This window comes from Cebus imitator, unplaced genomic scaffold (assembly GCF_001604975.1).
Source record: "Cebus imitator isolate Cc_AM_T3 unplaced genomic scaffold, Cebus_imitator-1.0 Scaffold442, whole genome shotgun sequence".
Lineage (NCBI taxonomy): Eukaryota > Metazoa > Chordata > Mammalia > Primates > Cebidae > Cebus > Cebus imitator.
This window is the reverse complement of record NW_016107757.1, coordinates 84,001-101,386: the sequence shown is the minus strand read 5'-3', so window position 1 is coordinate 101,386 and position 17,386 is coordinate 84,001. Positions and strand designations below refer to the sequence as shown.

Below are 17,386 nucleotides of genomic sequence, written 5' to 3'. Positions count from 1 at the left end.
CGGAGGTTGCAGTGAGCTAAGATCACACCATTGCACTCCAGCCTGGGTGACAGAGTGAGACTCTGTCTCAAAAAAAAAATAAATAAAAAGCTGCTTTGACTCACTGATGGATAACAGCCAGTAATGAGAATACTGAACTAAAATGTGCCAACATCTAGAACAATGACTGATTCCTTAGCAAAAGCAGAGTTGAGAGTAGTAATTGCTGTTTTTAAATCTAAAGTAAGTAGACTAAAATATAGAATTTCAACAATGATGGCATTATCTTTATTGTTATTGTTCTAGACATATCCACTAATGTAAGGGTTAAAAGGTATTCATCTGCAATCTGATGGTCAGTGGTAAGCTGCTAGAGAAATTTCTGAACTTGGATTTGGGTAGTCAATTAAGAAGCAAATGTGAAATGAGAAAGAGAGTGAGTTTAGTAAACTCAGGAAACTTGAGAGAAAAGCATAGGGCCAGTTGTTAGAGGATTAAGGGTTTTTCTTTTCTTTCTTGTCCCCTTCCTGCCCTCCTTCTCTCTCTTAGACTGGAGAGAATAGACTATGGAAAGTTAAAGTGAATAACAGAAGACTGAAGAAGCAAAGATTGATAAACTGGGGAATGGGAAAGAGAATAGAGTTTAAACTCTGGTCTAAAAGGTCAACCTGTAGGGGTAGATTATGAAAATTGCCTGGGAGAAATTATTATAAATGATTAGTAGGGAAGTAAAACTGTTTGGAAGCCCTGCATACGTGTTTAAAGTGAAAGAAGACTGAAAAGAGTAGGATGTAGATTGGAAGTTCTGGCCAGAACAATCAGGCAAGAAAAAGAAATAAAGGGCATTCAAATAGGAAAGGAGGAAGTCAAATTGTCTCTATTTGCAGACGACATGATTTTATATCTGGAAGACCCCATCGTCTCAGCCCAAAATCTCCTGAAACTAATAAGCAACTTCAGCAAAGTCTCAGGATACAAAATCAATGTGCAAAAATCACAAGCATTCCTATACATCAATAACAGACTTAAAGAGAGCCACATCAAGAACGAACTGCCATTCACAATTGCTACAAAGAGAATAAAATACCTGGGAATACAACTTACAAAGGATGTAAAGGACCTCTTCAAGGAGAACTACAAACCACTGCTCAAGGAAATAAGAGAGGACACAAACAGATGGAGAAACATTCCATGTTCATGGTTAGGAAGAATCAATATCTTGAAAATGGCCATACTGCTTAAAGTAATTTACAGATTCAATGCTATCCCCATCAAGCTACCAATGACCTTCTTCACAGAACTGGAAAAAACCACCTTAAACTTCATATGGAACCAAAAGAGAGCCCGCATAGCCAAATCAATAAAAAAAAACAACAACAAAGCAGGAGGCATCACACTACCGGACTTCAAGCTATACTACAAGGCTACAGTAAACAAAACAGCATGGTACTGGTACCAAAACAGAGGTATAGAGCAATGGAACAGAACAGAGGCCTTGGAGGCAACACCACACGTCTACAACCATCCAATCTTTGACAAACCTGACAAAAACAAGCAATGGGGAAAGGATTCCCTGTTTAATAAATGGTGTTGGGAAAACTGGCTAGCCATATGCAGAAAGCAGAAACTGGACCCCTTCCTGACACCTTACACTAAAATTAACTCCAGATGGATTAAAGACTTAAACCTTAGACCTAACACCATAAAAACCCTAGAAGAAAACCTAGGCAAAACCATTCAGGACATAGGCATAGGCAAGAACTTCATGACCAAAACACCAAAAGCATTGGCAGCAAAAGCCAAAATAGACAAATGGGACCTAATCAAATTCCACAGCTTCTGCACAGCAAAAGAAACCGTCATTAGAGTGAATCAGCAACCAACAGGATGGGAAAAAGTTTTTACAATCTACCCATCTGACAAAGGGCTAATATCCAGAATCTACAAAGAACTAAAACAGATTTAGAAGAAAAAAACAAACAAGCTCATTTAAAAGTGGGCAAAGGACATGAACAGACACTTTAAAAAAGAAGACATACATGAGGCCAACAAACATGAAAAAATGCTCATCATCACTGGTCATTAGAGAAATGCAAATCAAAACTACATTGAGATACCACCTCATGCCAGTTAGAAAGGTGATCATTAAAAAATCGAGAGACAACAGATGCTGGAGAGGATATGGAGAAATAGGAACACTTTTACACTGTTGGTGGGAGTGTAAATTAGTTCAACCATTGTGGAAGACAGTGTGGCGATTCCTCAAGGACCTAGACATAGAAATTCCATTTGGCCCGGCAATCCCATTCCTGGGTATATATCCAAAGGATTATAAATCGTTCTAAGAACACATGCATGCAAATGTTCATTGCAGCGCTATTTACAATAGCAAAGACCTGGAACCAACCCAAATGCCCATCGATGATAGACTGGACAGGGAAAATGTGGCACATATACACCATGGAATACTATGTATCCATAAAAAACAATGAGTTTGTGTTCTTTGTAGGGACATGGATGAATCTTGAAACCATCATTCTCAGCAAACTGACACAAGAACATAAAATCAAACACGGCATGTTCTCACTCTTAGGTGGGTGTTGAACAGTGAGGACACATGGACACAGGGAGGGGAGCATCACACACTGGGGTCTGTAGTGGGGAAATAGGGGAGGGACAGCAGGGGGTGGAGGGTTGGGGAGAGATAGCATGGGGAGAAATGCCAGATATAGGTGATAGGGAGGAAGGCAGCACATCGCACTGCCATGTGTGTACCTATGCAACAATCTTGCATGTTCTTCACATGCACCCCAAAACCTAAAATGCAGTAAAAAAAAAATTGAAAAAAAAAGTAGGAAATAGAAAAATCGAATGCTTGTGGCTTTCTAAATACGTGGTCTTTCTTGAAAGGTAATTTAACTTCTTAGAAAAACAGACATGGACATACATGAAGCCATTATTCCTCAGAACATATATACAGATTAAATGAGGCATTTCTATTATTGGCAACCAAACCTGTGAGTTTACAAAAAATGCATTGCTCACTAAAAAGAGTACAGTATTGAGATTGTTAGGACTGTTGCATCCTCAAAACAAATGGAAAAGATGAGAAAACATAGGTTCATAGATGTTGTAAATCATTTCCTGTGAGAATACAAAGCTTATTACCAAGTCACATGACTGTGATATGACTTTCTTTATTGGTAGAAAAAAATTAGCCTGGCTGTTTTGTTGAGTGTATTCCAGCTAAGAATGAGAAACTTGTGGCAAATCTGTTGTCATTTTTTTACCTGTCAGTCTTTGAGGTAATTGTGCCCAGATAAAGAAATTATTTCAACATTTTATAACAAATATAAATTGTTTTAGTAGAAGGCAAAGAGAAATATTGTATGGAAAATAGTATAAACCTAAAATGCAACCCTCTAAGTAAGGACTTAATGGGACACAGTCATGTTAAAAATGGCCAGTTGCCTTTCAAAAACTTGCAATAAAAATGACATTCTTAGGTGGTTTTTAAAATGTGAATATTTTGTTTGTTATTTTCACTGATGTCAAGGTTCAAAAGTGAATAACATTCACATGTTATTAAATCAGTGGAAAACTCACACCACTAATATGTTATCATTCCTTGCCAGTTGGCTTATTGTAGTTTTACAATAGTTCTCAGAGGTTCCACTGGATATAACAACCTCTTTGTCAATCAAGATGGTTGTTTGAAGTTAAAATAAAGGATGAGCCATAAATATAAATATATAGCCTGGTGTACACTTCTAACCTGATGTAATTTTAAGCTGTTAGCATTGTTAAGGTAAATCAAGTTGGCGCTATATAATCTTATTTCTCTCTAAGTTACAATTTACCTAAAATCTAATAGTAACAATCGTTGTCTCATGAAAAAATAAATTTGTTTCATATTTTACAAATTCCTTTTATATTGACAATAATTAATCTTATAAATTCAGTGTACTCTTTAGAAGTTATGAGAAATGAAAATAAATTATTGTTGTTTTGAAAATGACCGTCCACAAATTTTAAAAAAGCATTTTTCAATAAAGCATTTCTGTTTTGAACAAGAAGTATGCCTTAAATATAACAATCTGTTACCTTTGCATAAGTCTCAGCACATCAAACATTCATAGCTAAAAGAAATAATCATGATAAATTTCTAATAACAGTGATGAGTCTTTAAAATAATTTGAGTATTTATTTCCTTGACAATGTCAGTAACAGCTTATTAGTATTGGTGATTACTGGAGGGAGTTTTAGCTAAAATAGTACCTAGTAAATGTTTGAATGAATGATACTCAGTTAAATAAAATTAAGGATTAGAAGTAAAATTTTTAGCCTTTCAGAGTTTTCATTGACTTAATTAAAAACATACGCTTGTTTTAGGAGGTTCCGTGGTAGAATAGAAGTTATACAGCCTCCAATGCCACACATAACAGACCCCTCTTTAGGTTTTGGCTCTACCACTTACAAACTTATGGCCTTCAGTAAGATACTTGGCTTCTTTCATCTTAAATTTGTCATTGATAAAATGATCCCTGTGGCTATGAAAACTTAGAGAACAAATAACCCTACAAGAACATAATATTTTAAAACATTATTTATGTTTCCAAGCCCATCTTTAAAAGTTATTCAACCTATAAATGAATCTATAAAATATAGTTGAAGTACAGTGCCAATGGTACTATAGAAACAAATAATACTTATGATAATATTTCTTTGGGAGAATACATTGATGTCCAGCATGTTAGCACTAAAGCAAAAGGACTGGAAATTATCCAGATTTGAATTACTCCACATAGTCCCATATTTGGAGCGAGTTCAGCATGTGGGGAGTGGGGAGTGATGGGATAGAAGGACAGAATTGGAGATTTTAGGGGAAGAATGGTTAAAAACACAAAAAGGGCCTGGTGCCGCAGCTTATTCCTGTAATTCCAGCGCTTTGAGAGCCAAGGCAGGGGGATAACTTGAGCCCGGAGTTCAAGACCAGCCTAGACAACATAGGTAGACTCCCATCTCTACAAAATATAAAAGAACAAAACTAAATAGGTTAATACTACAAATTGAGGCGCCAAAGGATTGGGTTTAGGATTTAAAGTGGGGCTTTGCCTTTCATTCCTCTTCTTTCCCTTCTCCATTTCTTCCCCACTCTGACACCATTCTGACTAGAGAGCTTTGGGACAGCACAATAAAAAGGACTGAACAAAAAGGGATCTTGGAGTATAGAGTGGAGATCGACCCTTCAGGGCAGAGAGGGGCTGGGAGAAAGAGAGCAGGGCAAATTAACAAATGTATTCGTTCTGAACTTGCAGAGCAGCAAAATTCTGCCGTCCTTCTCTCTATTGCCAGCCTCACGCTCAACTAATTGTTAGTCTATCCATTGAAAACTGGATTTCAAAAGCTAGAAAGATTAAAACGAGTGATGAATGAAGCCAAACAAGGTATCCTCTTATTCTTCATGATTCAGATCTTTCTGGACATTGTGTTTTATTATAACTCAATAAAGCCACAGATAACTCTCAAAATATTTGCAAGAACTGAGCATGGTGGCACACGTCTACAGTCCCAGTTACACAGGAGGCGGAGACAGGAAGATTGCTGGAGCCCAGGAATTCAGGGCTGTAATACACTGCGATTGTGCCTGTGAGTAGCCACTTTACTTCAGCCTGGGCAACATAATGAGAATCTTGTGTCTTAGCGGAAAAAAAAGTGTCTACAAGCACTTTTAAAAATTACTATAGCCGAACAGCTGTCATGCAGTTGGCCTTCTTTCTTTATAGTTGACTGTTTCTCTTCCTGCCTGTAAGGGAGGAAGTGAAGGTGAAGAGGAAGGAGGGTTAAGAGGAAATTTTTGCTAGAAGCAGTAAGGTAAGAGGAGGTCTTCAGTATTTATCTGGAGTAGCCCTTTGTATTTAAAGGATGTACATTCGTTTTGTGTGTATCTTCAACGTAGTTATAAGACATTTTCCCAGAATTTGCTAGTATATCATCTGCTTGATAAATGACAAAACTGGGAATAACTTTTCAACTTTATAATGAAATACATTGATGTTTCTATTAAAAACATTGGGATCTATTAAAAACATTGACCTCAAGACCTGCTTATTACCCCTTGTGTAGGTTACTCCCTGTCTCCATGTAAGGACAGTCTTTTAATAGATGTCTTTTAAAATGCGGTTTGAAGTTATAAACTTACTTGAATTTACTTTTAAGTTAAATATCACTTTATGTTTAAATATTATTAGAGGATCCATTATATTAGCCAAAATAAGTGATTCCAGCTATATAAACTTATACACCTTTACACCTCAGTTATAATTACAACTAATTCCATCTCATTTAGGCTTGAGATATAAATATAATCTGATTTTGAAAATATGAGATTAAGTTATTTGGAATAAGATATAATTTGCAAATTATAAATATAGAAGTTGGAAGGTGTTCATTATGAAAAGATAATAAAATGCAGATACCTTAAAGAATTAACTTTTGGGTTTGTTTACTTAAATTATGTTGTAATATGTAATATGATGGCTCAAAAGATTTTTTTAATTTGGGAATTTATGATGAATATAAAAAGATTCACCGAGAATTAGGAAACTTGGTATTAAGACATGATACCCAGTGAACTAAAGTCAATAACTGGAGTTTTGTAGAGCATTTTAGAGGGCAATAGCCTCAAATTAAGATTATATTAAAATGATTTTTTTAGGGGCAAAAACATGTCTTTTGCTCATTATGGAAAAATGAGCAAATATGACTAAACAAAATAATAATAATTATCACCCATAATTTCTTCTTTAAGAGATAAATAACTACCAACTTTGTCTTTTAGTCTGTTGGCTATGCCTCTCTCTGTCTGTTGGTCCTGCTTGCCCTCCCTCTTCCTCTTTCCCTCCCTCCTTTTCCTGTTTCATTCCTTCTGCCTTTACTTCCTTCCTCCCTCCTTCCACACATTTGTGTGGGTGTGTATATGTCTTTCAGCTTCTCAGATGACAATATATCATGTAGGCTATATGTTTATATGCCTTTGTATTTCCATATAAACCACAGAAATGGATTCTGATACTAATCTTCAATTCTTCACTAAGAAACTGGTGATAACTCTTAGCAATGTTAGTGTGACTGAATATCCAAACATTATGTCTTTTCGAGTTCTGGAATCCTCTTTTGCATGCTAAGATGCTGCTGCTTGTTTAAGGAGAATTATTACTAATCACAGAAAGCTCAATTAGATGAGATTTTGCTGATACAGATCCTCAAAGTTGAAGCAGTTAAATTTAACTGTTTGCTTTACCACTTGCGAGGTGCTATAACTCACTGTACTATGCTGTAACTCACTGTGTTTCTCAAACCTCTTTCTTTCTGTTATTTTTTATAGTTTAAGTTCTGTATCAGAGATAATCAAAGGACACTATAGTGTAGTCGAGAGGGAACTCTGGAGTCCAGCTGTGTTAGTTTAAATCCTTTCTCCATCTTACTTGTTTTATGATCTTGGGTAAGTTACATAGTCTCTCTGGGCGTCACATTTCTCATCTTCAGTGGGATAATAATAGCACTTACCTTCTGGGGTTATTATATGGAATGTCTACTGCATAATAAGCACTCAATAAATGTTAGTTGTTTTTCTTATTTAAATCTGAGCTGCAAAGATCCCATATTATGTAATAATATTTACTGAAAATTTCCAGAATAGAAAAATCTGTAGAGATAAAAATTAGATTGGTGGCCTAGGGGCGTTGTGGGGTATAGGAATGACTACTAATGGGTATGGGGTTTCTTAGGGGTGATGAAAATGTTCTAAAAGTAATTGTGGTGATGGCTGCACAAGTCTGACTATACCAGAAACCACTGACTGGTACACTTTAGGTAGTGAATTGTATAATATGTCAATGGTATCTCAATAAAACAGTTAATATATTTTTAGATATAAGTCTGGCACATTCCTGATCAATATTAAGTCACAGATTGCCAGGTACAAACTGTGACCACAAGCACATACTTCCTGTATCATACATACTTCTAGGTCCCTTGCTAAGAATAAATTCCAATTTAGTTTGAATAGAAATTACATTTATAGTCTTTGGAAATATAATCAGTTAATAACTTGATTATATTTGGAGCATATATTACATATATTATATTTGATTATATATTGATATTGATTATATTTTGCAGAACAATTATTTTATTGTGTTTTGTGTTTATTTTTGGGAAAAGGCTTCTTCTTTCCTTTGGAATCACTTTTAATATTTAAATACAAAAAGTGAGCACTGGCTTCTGTTTTTTTAAACACCCACACAGGTCTAACAGCCAAAATGTGCAGAGGAAATGAGCCCCTGCTCTGTCTTCCACAGTCCCCATCCTGTGGCGGAAGCTGAAGCCAGTCTCTTTCCTCTTATGCACGGCGATTCATAGTAGCCACTTTACACTACAGTTGTAATGCATTTTGTTTGTTTCACATTGTGTGCATGTCCCTCCCCAACAGCTCCAATCTTTAAGAAAGAAAAAAAAAAAAAAAAAAGAAGGCAGCCATTATGGTCAGGGGCACATCCCTCCCACTGGCATCAGTTTCTACCCCACAAGGGGAAAGTGAGATCTTCCAGTTAGGAGAAATTCTGTGAAAGGAGTGCGTGGCCAGAGCTGGAATAACCATGGCTGTACTCTGGTATCAGAGCGGAGACAGAAGTCATTCAGGATAGCGTGGAGGCCACAGTTGCAAGTCTCTCCATGAGACAATGTGGGGAGAATTCACCCCACCAGGTTTAGATAGATGAATGTACCAAAGTTAAAAAAAAATCCAAAGAATCAGCAGTTCAAACACTATTGATTTTCAAACTTCTCCCACCGAGACAGCTCATATAGGGCAGTAACAATCTAGATCTTTCCAGGAAGTGAAGGTAGAGACCCTGGTATTCCTCCTGAGAGCCCTGTTTCCTGGTATTTCTCCTGAGAGCCCTGTCTTAGGGACTGCTGCAGTTGCTGCTGTTGATCCATTTGCAATGGGAATAACCAGGATTATAAAGGAAGTGGTCCCAATCCACAACGCTGCCCTGGAAAACCTGTACATTTTCTGAACCACAAAGAGGGTGAGATCAAAAGTGGTTCCAGCTCCCGACCAGACCGTCTTCTGAAACATCTCCAAAGGTCTCACCCAGCTCCTCCTCAAACTCATCCTCAGTCTTTTCTGCATCGCCTTTTGGGAACAATTAGTCCGGGAACAGGGGTTCCCCTGGAACGGCAGTGACCATGGCTATAGGGGACGCCAGAAGCGGGAAAAAGGATAGGGAAAAGAAAAGGTATTTCAAAACCACTGTACTTGCCATGGATAATTTTTGAAATGAATGGTAACACAGAAGGAAATTTTATGTGTGTGTGTGTGTGTGTGTGTGTGTGTGTGTGTGTGTGGAGAGAGAATACACACACACAGACACACAATGTATATATGATATCATGTCACTTTTTCTCCCTTTCCATGGTCTATTTTAGACATTTTAAGAATTATCATAGATAGCACAAATGGGAATTATTTGGCCTCATTACCGTCTACATCCTTAAAACTTCAAATAAAATATCCATATTTGGAGGCTTCTTTTTCATGTTGCATAGTTTCGGTGAATGGGTTCACTGGGAGAGAAAGTACACCGTCTACATACAAGCTCAGCTAAAATTCACAGCAAAACAGAATATTTTTCCACCATTATCAATTTTCAGCCGACTTTGTTTCAGATGTGTGACGGAGTCACTGAGCCAGGAAAGTGTTTACCTGCAAAGTGAGCAAATAGAAATGGGAGAAGCTTTTAAGTTCTAAAATTTCAGTAATTTCTGTCTAGCGTCTTCCCTAGAGGAAGGAAAAAGTGGGTCTCTTCCCTTTTTTATTTTCCTTTGTTAATCACAAAGCCTCTTTGTACTTGCTGTTGGGTGAGTGCTCACTGTTTATCATGTTCCTGTCATCCTCAAATGCAAAATAAAAAGAGGAAGAGAACACAGCTTTGGGCTTTCAAGCTTTGTGACAGCTTAGGACTCTGAATCTCAGCTGCTCTCAAATGCTTTCTAAAGTGATTTGATTACTGAAATGGATTATGCAATTTTTATGGTTTTGAGCTCTTTGGGCATATTCAGAACAAGAATTATATTAAAAATCAGACAATGGAAAACAATTGCTTATTGGGTTAGATTTCTTTTATTATCACAAAAGCATCAAATTCTATTATTGGAAACAGAATTATCTTAACTTCTGTTTCTTCCTTGAATGTTAAAAAATGTTTGTTGTATTTGATAATTCCAAATTCTAATAATGTGGATGAAACTTCCTTGCAGGGTGTCATTGTAAGATACTTCAGGGATTCTTATGAAAGATAAGGCTTTCCTTATCTCACTTCTGAAAACCACCAGCAACTTTTACTGGTATAAAACACATAGAGACATTTATTATAGCAAGCATCACTTGCTGAAATTACTTGAATACTAAGAAGTTTATAATCATTAAAGTTTTTGGTCAGTTTCCTGAATTTATTATCTATTTCTTTTGGATTTGTATTACATCTCTTATAATTTTTGATTACATTGTAAGGATTAATAGAAACTGTGTAAGAAAATCTGAGTTGGGCTGATGGAGCTTTTACCTTCTTAAAAGAAATAGGCCTAATAAAATAGGGCATTAATTTTTTACTGTTCTTTGAAAAAACAAATAGTACTGATAAGGATGAAAAAGAAAGGTTTTCTGATCAAATGAGGTATTTCTCTTTATTGATTATTAATACCCAGTTGTTGTTAATAAACTGTTACAAATTTAAATGTCTGATATAAGGGCTATAAGGCAGTTCCCGAACTTTAACATGTGTCTTTTAAAAATTCAGATTATGATTCAGGAGGTCTGAGGTGAGATGTGAGCTTCTGTAGTGCCAGCATGCTCCCAGGCGATGCTAGTCCTGGTCCTCATATCACACTCTGAATAGCAAAGCTGTAAGTCACATCAACAAATAACTTATGTAATTGTCTTTAAAATCTGTACTTTTAAGAAATTCCAGAGAATTTAATTCCACTGCTTCTCTTGGTACCCTGTTCTAGTAGTTCACAAGTAGAGAGAGTCAAGACATTTTTCTCAACATCTTCAATTTCTGTAATGAGGGAATTTTCTCAGTTAAAACAGAAAACAGCTATTCATATAATTACTTTAGAAGGTCAAAGATTATCAGGTCTCTTTTCCCTCCCTCTTACTTTCTTCTCAGAGCCAACTTCCTTTAATATTTCCACATGTATATTTTGCCAAAATACATATTCTGCCTTGATTTATTATCTAGTTTTAAGTACAAATCATCTATGTTAGATGTTAGTTAGAAATTATGAGTCTGTTATAGTAGATGAATTGATAGAATGAGACTTTTCTTATCCAAAATTTCTCATTAATTAATGTATGAAACAAAAAAATTAGAAGTCTCCTTCATTTCTTTTTAAAAATTTTGTTGTTTAAATAATACAGTTTCCTTGAAAAATTCAAATAGTGCAAAAGTATAAATAATGAAAATGGAAAATTCCCACCCCTTTATCTACCTCCCTCTTTGTACTTCTCTTTTTTTACTTGAAACCCTATTAACAGTTTGCATATATTCTTCCAGAATTTTTTATTTATTTTTATTTTTTTGAGATCCTTTCATTTATGCTGAATTGTGGTGTCATGGCTCACTGCAGCCTCAAACTTCTGGCTTTAAGCAATCCTCCCACCTCAGCCTCCCAGGCAGCTGGAACCAACCATATGTGTATGCACCACCATGCCTGTCTCATTTTTTATTTTTATTTTTTAGAGATGGGATCTCCCTATTTTGCCTGGGGTAGTCTCCAACTCTTGGGCTCAGGGAAACGGACTGCCTTGGCCTGCCAAAATGTTGAGACTGTAGGCGTAAGCCACCAGGTCCAACACAGAATTCTTTCTATACATACCTATGTTTATATTTTTAAAAATGAGATCATACTTTTTATATTGCTCTGTAGTGTTTTTCTATTTAATAATGCATCTTAAGATTCTATCCAGATGTCAGTACATATAGATCTACTTCATTGCTTTTAGGGGCTGCAAAAAAAAAAAAAAAAATCTATAAATAAGTACTTAAACCTTCTCAACAGACATTTTTACTATTTGCAGGTTTTCATTACTGCATACTGTACAACCATGAACATTGTTTTTAAATGTTTAACATTGTGCTCCTGTTTCAGTACTTCTATAGGTTAGATATTTACCTACAAATGGATTCTCTGGGTCAAATGTACTAGACATATTTAACTTTAATAGATATTGCCAGATTGGCCTCCAAAAAAGGCAGTATCCATGTATTTTCCACCGTGAACTAGGATGTGGGAATCAATAAGCACATTGATTCCCACATCCTAGTTCCTGTTGGTAATTTTTACCTTTTTGTCAAATGATCTAAAAGGTAGGTAATACCTCATTTTTGTTGTACTTTGTATTTCTTTGTATATAACTAGTGAGGTGGAACACCTTTTCATTGGTTGATTAGCCATTTTGATTTCCTACTCTCTACCCATTTTTTAAGTTTGTTGCTCTGATTTGTATGAGCTCTTTATGTGCTATTAATATTTGTTCTTTCCTGTTATATTGTTACATCAATCAGCTAGTATAAACACAGTCACAAAGCCTGAGTGGCATATAACAGTAAGCCAATTGTCTGGCCGGCTCTGTTTCATGCTGTAGGTCTGTGGGGGCGATTGGAGCAGTTCAGCTCCCCATATCTTCATTTTGAGCCCTGAGCTGAGAGGACAGCAGGGAAGGCTGTCCTCATAGCAGTAATGAGATTGTTTCTATTAACATCGTCTACAAAATATAGATACATGTAGATATTAAGTACTTTATTTCAACTTAGCACACATAAATATCTGCTCATTTATCAAAGGGGTTTTTGTGAGTATGAGTTGTCTAGGTGGAGTTCTGAGTTCTTTTTGTTGTAAGATACTGTCTTTCCAAAGCATTCAACTCAGTTTTCATGGAAAAAAAAAAAACAAAAAACAAAAAACAAATTTTCTTCCTTTTTGTTTTATGTAATATGTAAGTCAGTTATATAATTACATTAAGAAGTACAACTGACATGAACACATTTGGGGACAAATACAGCTGAGTCTTGACAAGCATATAACAACTGATATGAACAGAAGAGTACGTGGTCCTTTTTGGAGTGGTGTTTTATTTTTGAGCAGTCAATGTGCACATTAGAATATTTACAGAGAAAATATGGACATAAGGATAAATTTGTCCTATTTAGTCTCTTAAATGGAGATTGGGTACAATAACTTTTACTGTAAAGAGCACATTTTGAAAATATTTGCTAAATTCTGATTCTTTGTGTTATGTCACTGCAATATCATCATCACTGTCTTCTTCTCTATTACTTTATAATTTTTTCCATGCCTTAAAGCTGGTGAGATTTGGCTCCTACCATTTTTGTTTTGGCTCATTATTCTAGTAGAGCTAGATTTCACTCATACTTTTACTGTAGGAACTGGTTGACGTATTTGACATATATCTTGATTCTTATGTATTAAAAGTAACTGAAGTTCAAAAATTCATAAGCTGTAGGCTGATTTAGTGTTCTTTTTTGTCCAGTATGTTGCAACATTTCATAAATAAAAGTGTTAACCTCTATGGCAAATAGTACCAATACTTAATGTTTCAGAGGATCAGAGCGTTTTAGAGTATGAAGCAAATTAGAGATTATGTAATACAGCATTGTTGATTTTCTGGTAAAGAAAACGAATCTTGAAAAACTTTGCAACTTATCCTAGATCACACAGCAGTTAGTGGCAGAGACAGAAGTAGAATTTTTGTGTAATTTACTTTCAAATACCAGTAATTATTCTAAAACAATTGAATATTTTGAAAGGTATATGAGAGACATGGCAAAAGACCCAGTATTATTTTTGTACTTGTAAATACCACATTGTGATGGCAAGCCTTTTAGAAAGGAAATATGAAATTAAATGAAGGACCTAGAAGTTAAGAAAGGTAGAAGGTTGGTGAAAAATTTCTCAATGTATATTTTAGATTTTATGTGTGACATAGTTTAAACTGCAGTGGAAATATTATACCATGTCATGAAATGCTTTATCTTTCTATTTGAAATAGTAAATATTTCTAATTAATGTTGTTAAAAATTTTTGAAATTCCTTTATTGTGACTAGGTTTTAAACTAGAAAAGAGGATAAAAGCTACTTTGTAGTTAGATGCTGTGATCTCTATGTTTCAGTCTCTCTCTTTCTCTCTCTTTTCTCCTCTCCTCTCCCCCATCTCACTTACTTTACTTATTTTTGTTGTTGTTGTTGTTTTCTGCTTTTGCTTTAATTTATAATATCAAGGAAATAACTAGTAATCCATTAGTTATGGCACCTAACATTATTAGTCATATCATTTTAAGTATGACAAATATGTGGATGAATAGTATTTTAGATCCAAATGAATGGTATTTTAGATCCAAATTAAGTTTATGTTACTGCTTATATATTATTGATAGTTTCTTTTTAATAGGAAGGAACTATACGTTGTATTAGTGTATGTTTATAATCTCTTATCTTTTATCCTGAATTGATCACTTTTTCTTATGAAATGTATTCAGATATGTGTTGAAGACTTACTTGAATGCAGCCTGTACATTTTAAGAATTTCAGCTGTTTAATCTCTGCAATGTAGCTCCAGCCTTAAGCTCATTGTATATTGTCAGTTCTCAATTAAATTCAGTCTTCCAAATCTATGATAGGTTAATATTATCAGTGAAGTCAGAAAAATCTTAAGCTTTATTCTTTGTTTATTAGCTTTGAAGACATTATCTTGCTTATAGTATTAAAGTTCTTTTTTTGAGAATAATTGACTAGATTTTTAAAGAGATAGGAAGAGATTATATGTTACTTTAAGGTTATGAATTACTTGAAATTTCATTAGATGGGTCTGAAATTAGTTGTAGAGTATAGTTATATTATAGGGTTTACATTCTTATTTTCTAGAGTAAATTGGCCACAGTAATAATGAGCTACAATTGAAACATGAAACTTTGACATACAGAAGAAGTTGGAATGTTATAAAAAGCTGTTGTCATAAAAGAGAGTGACTAGAAATTTATTGTCTATTCACACTTAGATCAGCTCTTTTGGAAGGAAGAAATTTTGAGCTAGAACAAATAATGTTTAATGCTCATTTTATAAACCAATAGTGAGAAATACCGTATAGCAAGAAGCCAAGATTTTTAGTCCTTCACATCTGGTTGTGATGATTTTGGAATCTTTATACTCTGATAATATGTCTTTGTTATGGCTTTAGAATATTTTCTGGCCAACTCATTAAGCAGATATGGAAACAAGTCCTGAGTCATACCAAATTCCTATCATCTGTGAAGAATACTGGACTCTTTTCGTTCTGAAAGAGAACAATTCTTTGGATGGTTTCAGAGAGTCATTTTACCATATTACATATAAATGTAGTCTATTACTTCTCAATGTTTTCTATTCTCTTCTTCTTCCTCTCTTCCTCCAAATTTGTTTCCTTTGAATACTATGTCACACCAAATTTTAATGAGGATCTAAACACTTCTGAAAAATAATTGGTATGGACATTTTATGAAATATTTGAACATTCTCTTAAAGATGAATTTAATCCAATCAACCACCATTTCATAGCATATTTAAAGAAAATAAAAGACACACTTAACTTTAAAATAGTGTTTAGGTGGCTTGTATAGTATGCCAAATCATCTCTGAGATAAAAACAGGTACACAAGGTATTTTGTATTTCATTTCATCCCTTAGGTCATAGCTTATTATTAAACATTGTATAGAAAATATCATGATCATTTTATGCACAGAGTCAATTTATTTCTTCTTAGTTTATTCAGAGTGTTCCTTGAGATACTGAGAAAGTCATTTAAGATCTCTTTACATGCATATAATTTGTAGTAGTATACTGAACTGTCTATCTATTAGACGTAAAGTTAAAAGGTCTCCTTAAAATCCTTTCTGTTTTTGAACAAAGATTAAATGTTTTTCATAACTCAGAGTAATGAAAAAGGAAATATTTATTTTGAGGATAAGCCAATTTATGTATTACTGGACATTGCATAGACCACCCAAGCCTAACGCCTACTGTTTATAGTTAAGGATTTTAAATCTACATATGCTTTTGAGGAGCCAGAGTTATCTGTGTTCCAACTAGAAAGTTTTGTGTCTGCAAAGGGTAATAATTTCATGTTCTCCACCCCTAAATCCCTCACCCTTGGCTGGTAAAATTCCTGTCAAGATTATATTATTTCCACAGGGGAAAAGTCTTCTTTGGACCTCAGTAATAATAATATTGCAAAATTTCATCTATCAAAGGACTGATATTTTAATACTGTTGGAAAACACTAGAATTATATTTGCCTTCAAAATCAATTTGTGTGAATGTATATGTATGTATGTATAGCAGAATATAGATGACTTGTTTTTAGTGCAGGTTTCTAATTTCTTTGAAGTTTTATTTTCCTGGCCATCAAACTTTAGAATTCTTCAAGAATTGGTTCTAGGCTCTCTTATTGTCTCTCTCTCTGTTTTCATTGTAAATAATTTATCCCATGCTTATAGCTTTAACTATTATTAATGTAATAGGAGGGGAGAAAAGAGAAAAGGGTGCAAAACAGAAGCTATCGGACATGAATCTCCTCAGCTTCCCATTGGAAGGTCATATCTGTTAGTTTTTACGGTTATCAGTAAAGCAGGAGGCAGGATCTTTGCTGAAACAAAGGATAGAGGGTCAAAGGCCTGAAGAGAATTTATGTGGTTTGAAATACTTGTTTTGTATAGATCAAAGTAAAATGACAGACTTACTTGGGCTGTGTTCACGATCCCTTTGAGCATGGTGATTATGTTTTCTTGTGTTGTTTTCCCTAGCAGTACGTAGTTGCTTCATTATAGTCACGAAGAAAGCTATCAGTTTCATCCAGGGTTGGAGTTTTGCCAGGTGGAGGGGATGCAAGAACTGAGGAGAGAGGAACTTAGGGTAATGAAGTGTTGTCTAGGGTTATGGAATTTAAGCTGTATAAGGAGGATAGTGAGAAGAAAGTATTGGAAATGGAAAAAAAAAATATGGAACTAATGAATCAGAAGTGACTTAAGACTCCAGAGAACTCTGCCTAAGTGGTGAGGTCTAGTTATACATTCATATAGAATGTGTATTATTAATAAGTTAACAAAAAGTAATGTTAGAATTTTAGTTTCTGCATGGAGAGGGAATGGATGAAAAAATCAACTATTTATTTCGTTTATTTAGATATATAAGAAAAGATTGATTTTGCCCAGAGAAAGTCCTAAATGATAAGTAGTAAGTCACTTTCTAATTTCTTTCTCTTACACAAGATAAGCATTGTAGCCA

The 17,386-nt window shown here is 34.8% G+C and overlaps 1 protein-coding gene and 1 pseudogene across 1 annotated transcript in view; one reads left to right on the top strand and one right to left on the bottom strand.

The window, feature by feature from the left end:
* Nucleotides 1-17,386, top strand: part of TMEM135 (transmembrane protein 135) — a 250,550-nt gene that overhangs the window by 180,825 nt on the left and 52,339 nt on the right. The window lies entirely within an intron of this gene.
* On the bottom strand, nt 8,700-9,554 carry LOC119468501 (annotated as a pseudogene).